Source organism: Abramis brama (assembly GCF_963993115.1).
Source record: "Abramis brama genome assembly, chromosome: 13".
Lineage (NCBI taxonomy): Eukaryota > Metazoa > Chordata > Actinopteri > Cypriniformes > Leuciscidae > Abramis > Abramis brama.
The window spans coordinates 9,108,865-9,114,445 of NC_139975.1; positions in this window are offsets into that span (position 1 = coordinate 9,108,865).

Below are 5,581 nucleotides of genomic sequence, written 5' to 3' on the forward strand. Positions count from 1 at the left end.
GCTCCTCCCGAGTGACCGAGCTTCTCACCCTATCTCTAAGGGATCGCTCAGCCACCCTGCAGAGAAAGCTCATTTCGGCCGCCTGTATCCGGGATCTTGTCCTTTCGGTCATGACCCACAGCTCATGACCATAAGTTAGAGTAGGAACGTAGATTGACCGGTAAATCGAGAGCTTCGCCTTGCGACATGCATTTCTGTCATTACTTTTTTTAAAATGCCTATATAGTTGTAAATTTTAGTAAATTTAAACTAAACGAAAATAAGAAATGTTGCTTTGGCAAGTAGTACGTTTCTTTTTATTTTTTATTTTTATATATATACTGTATATACTCGCATGTCTGCACAACAATTACATTATCTTGTGTTTAAAGGGAATCATTGTAATAATATTAATGATTACGCACAGTATATAAATAATCAGTGTACACATTTCTGGTTTGGTGTCCCTATAGTCTTCAACAAATGTACTTGAGCTGTACATGTGCAGCTGTGGGGGTACACACAGTCACACACACAACACAAAAAAGCTTGGGAAACACTGTATTAATCTGTTTGTTCTGTCTCTGTTGTACAGCAGCACTCGTTTCTAATGTCATTACTTGATCACTTATGGATATCACTCGGATATGTTAGAGCTGGGAAGTAGGACCTAAGGAACATCATGAGCCCCCTGATGTGGTAACCTCTTGCTGAACTACAGCATCAACAGCGAAGTTGATCAATTCAGAGGAATTGGTCCTTCATTCTTCTTGCATGCAAATTTATTTACAATACTGCAGACAGGAAGAAAATTAAATCAGCATATCTTCTAAAACGACCCTCTGGTGTATAATATTAAAGAAATCCATTTTGTGATAGATGAACATTTGCTGAATGGATTGTTTGTCCCGTTGTTCAAATAATGTGAATGGAGTTTATTAAAAAGAAAGAGAGAGTCGCAAAGGACGATAGTTCTCATGTTTTGACTCCTTGAAACAAATTCAGTGAACCCCTAAAACAGGAAGTGATGTCATAGGGCCCTCAAAACTGCAGGCAGGCTAAACACTATCTGAAGGTCAATGGCCTGAAGATTAGATAAAGTGGAACCAATTTAATAAGGTTTGTAAATTGAATTTCATAGTTCAGTGGTTTAGGAAACAAATGTTATGAAACATTTCATAAACAAAAATACAACCTCTTTTATTTATAAAATGTATTTATGAAATATGTTTCTTTCTTGCTAACTCTGCTTTTTAAAAGTGAAAAAAGATTCTTAACACAATGCATTTAAGGAAGAATATGCACTGTGTCTTGAGTTTAAAGCATGAAAGAAAACTTGAAATTGCTGATTTTTATGTTTAATTTTTAGGCCTGGAAGCTATAGAATCTAATTATAACTTATATATGGAATTTAAACCGTAGGGAGAGGTGGTGCTAAATTGATTCTGAAATTATTATGAAGATCACTCCAAAGGAAGCTTTTAGGATGTAACATGATGTGTTATGACTCATCATTATGTGCACAGGGTCCAAAATTAACACAAGTGTTAGTGATAAACACATGATTAAAACATGAGTAAAAGTTTGCTTTGATGACTTGGCAAGTAACTTTATTAGGAACTTTAATATAATACAAGGTTGTTAGACTGGTAGATTGCTGCTGGTGTACATGACATGCACGATTGTCAGGTAAACATCTTTATTTTTTGGAAATACAATTTTCAGTTTCACTTTATTTTGATGGTCCCATTATCATATTCTGTTGACGTTGCACCTTCATGTCTACTGTAGCAAGACTGCTGTCACATATAACAAAACACAACATAAATCCAGGCCTGGCCTCTCTCCATCTTCACTGTCGTCGCTCCTCCTTTATGCTTCCGCTCCTCCGTGAGAGATACGAGACCGGTGCGTCGCGCAGGTGTCGCTCATTATCAATCACACCACCAGCCTCGCGCCGTCCTCTCACGGCCATCGGCCTCGTCCTGCTCGCCACATCTACTAACTCTCATTAGATTGTTAGTAGAGTTTTAGTAGAAAGGTAGGGTTAGGGTTAAAATAAGTTGACATGCACTTGCAAAGTTACTTCTAGTCAGTAGAATGTCTGCTAGGGGAGCATCACAACAAAGAGTTTGTATATATTAAACAGGCTGTCTATACTTTACTGACAGTTAGTTGACATGTAGGTGCAAAGTTACTTATAGAATTTTCAAAAGGGACCATCAAAATAAATTGTTACCAAATTTTCAGAAAAAACGGCAAACAACATCGCACACTGACCCCTACCTGAATAACAAGTTGAGCACAATAAGCAATATAATACAAATTAACTGCACATCGCAATGTAGACATTTACAAAAACAAAGTAAGCGTTGGCTAGGTCTATGAGATTAAGATGAGATTAAGATAGCAGGGGAGACCCAAAAACATAAGTAAAAAAAACTACAACAAACATCGGCATACTGCTGTGTGCTACAGACATATATTGGTGCAGTGCAGGGATTCATTCAGTCAATGGAGACAGCATCCAGCTAATTAAACATGCTCTAAAATGGGAAAACAAATTTTCTAATTTCTTTTTTATTGGAACCACAAAGGGAGTGTTTAATTCTTTCTAGTTTAATGATGTTTAATGCCAGGGTAAATATTGGTTAATTTACTTTTAGACCAGTGCACTCTGTGGACTATTTTACATTGTATAACCCCATGGCAAATGCTATCAGATGATGTGTGAAGGCGTTTCAGAACCGACTGCCAAGTCTCAGTCTCTATCTCCATGTTAAGATCCTCAGCCCAGGTAGAGCACAGATTGTCAGAGGCCAAGGGGTTGCATACAAATAAGGACAACAACATCTTTTTTTTTTTTCTTTTTTTTTTTTTTTTTTTTACTACAGTGGAAGGCTTATACTTGAAGTCGCATTATATTGCAGTTACAAATAAAGTTAGAGTTATTTTGTAATTAATCCAGAACATAGTTCATTGGTGGGCAATATTTATGGCCTGTAAATTTACACTTTATTCTGGACCCTGTGTGAGCACCTCAAGTGATGGAAAATGTCACATATCAGTATTGATTCTTCTGTATGTTGATCAGACAGGATTAGGGAACCACATAGTGAGACAAGAACCCACAAACAACAACTGAATTGTAATTTAGTATATAAACAAATCATTTAGTAATTTCTTATAGCATGATCTTCCATTGATTGTTGTACCCATATATATATATATCTGTGAAAGTGAGAAATTGCTGAAGCAGAGAATGATGGGACATTGGAAAGTGGTCTCATCAGCAATCTCCAGACTTCAAAAGTACTCTAGAGCAGCCATGATCAAGGCAATGCATGTTGGAGCACCACCGATCCCTTAGAGGTCTTTTGTTAATGGATACCTGGGAAATTGCATGCCCTCTGAGATGTAATGGTGTTGAAACTTCTTCATAATGACAGCAATGAAGAAAATATTAGCGCTTTGTTATTACTCTATGCAGGGCCATGCACAGACATTTTGGGGAGCAGGTGCTCCTGTGAAAAAAAGGGCACCCCTCTTATAATTATTTATGAAAAGTTAAGTTACATATTGTTGATCACCTTTTAATTACATAACAATATTTAACATAGACTATAGGGCTGTTATACCAATTCAATGAAATCAGTATCAACAAAATCCATCCTATCATTTATAAAAATCCATCTGCAATTGTCTAAATAATGTTATGAGATTAATGTTCTAAATATAACATCTTTAAATATGAAGTGTTGGGAAAGAGTGAATATATGAAACAATGATATACTATTATACATTAAACTAAATCCGCCAGTTGGTGGCGGCAAGTCGTAATAAGTGAATCATTGAATCATTAATTAAACCGATTGGTTCAAACCGGCTGATTCATTCATGAAAGAAGCAAGTGTCCACTGACTTTATGAATGGGTCTTTGAATCATTGACTCACCCAATTCATTCAAAAATGGTGAAACATTCAAGAACGAAACACTGCTGTGTGTTGCTGGGAGATGCAACCGTTTTTCTTTGTTTGGAACTAATTTTGTTGGCAAAATAGATCAAAAACAGTAAAAACTGACAACTTTGTAATTAAAAAGGGCCAGTTTATACAATCAACTTATATTATTTATTGCACTGTTGTATAAAATGTATATCACATTTTGCAATCGTGCTGATATTCGATAAAATAGCACACTTGCTCATGTTATATTACTTAATTATGTTATCAACAAAATCAAACTCATTACAAGGAAAATTCATACCTTGAATTTTGGGGCATTTTTATAAATTTTAGCTGCATTTCTGACCTTGCACAATGCTATTTTACATCAACGCCAGACCAGCTTGCTTGTTGTTAAAGCAACACCGAAGATTCTTTTGTACCTTAATGTTTCCAAAATCATTTCAAGTGGTTCACCAACTCGTAACAGAGTGAACGGCACTTCTGCATTCGCTTTGCGACCCTCTATCGGCTATAACTGCACTTTGCAAGTTTGCCTGATCGGGTAGTGGATTTATAGTTCGAATGAGACATAAGAAACAAAAAATTTGACTTGCTTTACAATAGCAAAAAAATAGCAAGCAATGTCATTATTTTGTTTTTCTTCATTTATGATGTCGCAATACATCATATTTTCATAAAATCATGCAACATACTCTAACTTGTCTGTGGACATCGTTATTTCTAAAGCCTAAAAGTCTAAATTATTTACGACAGCGGTAATGGACAGTTCCGCTTCCAACCTGTAGGGGGACCGCAGAGGAAAAGTGCTTTGGTGTTGCTTTAAGCTATTAATATTAGTGACTATGTTAGGCTGGCTGGCTTTTAATAGTGGTTTAATGTCACAGTGGTGACAAACAGTGCTGAAGTTTAGGGCAAACACAATCGTTGGCTGGCTGTCACCAATGAAGGAGGGTCTGGGAGACGTGGATGTGTCTCCCAGAACTTATAGTCAGAGGCTAAAAGGACAGGTGCTTGAGCACCACTTGTGGTCTATCTGTGCATGTGGCTGACTCTATGCAAATAATGCTAATGTCCATGCAGCAATAATCTGTGTCAGGCTGCATATAAATCTACTATCTGGTGGTTGTATTCGCATCTCTGCTGCGTTTTTTTTGTTTTTGTTTTTGTTTTTTATCTTTTGGAATTTAATCTAACACTGATATGCCATTACGCATGCTATGCTAATGTGCAGTTACACATTACCCATGCTAATTTGAGGATGGCACACAACGAGAGTAAAAGGGAAGTATGCAAATTCAAACCCATCATTTTCCTGCAGTCTGGTTAAGTGACTTTCACTACAATATGAAATCCACTGACTAGCTATTATGATCGCACAGTCTCTCAGCCGCTGCATCGTGGCGCTGAAATCTAATTAGATAAAACACAAGTTCAAACTGAGAGGCTGTGAGCACAGTGGAAGATGATATGATGCAGCTAATTTGCTTAAAGGTTTACTGTGTGTGTGTGTGTGTGTGTGTGTGCGCGAGTGTGTGTGTGCGCGAGTGTGTTTCAGGTAAACCCTATGGGGACAAAATTTCCCCACCAAGATGGCAATATCCAAATACATATGGGGACATTTTTTGGTCAAAAC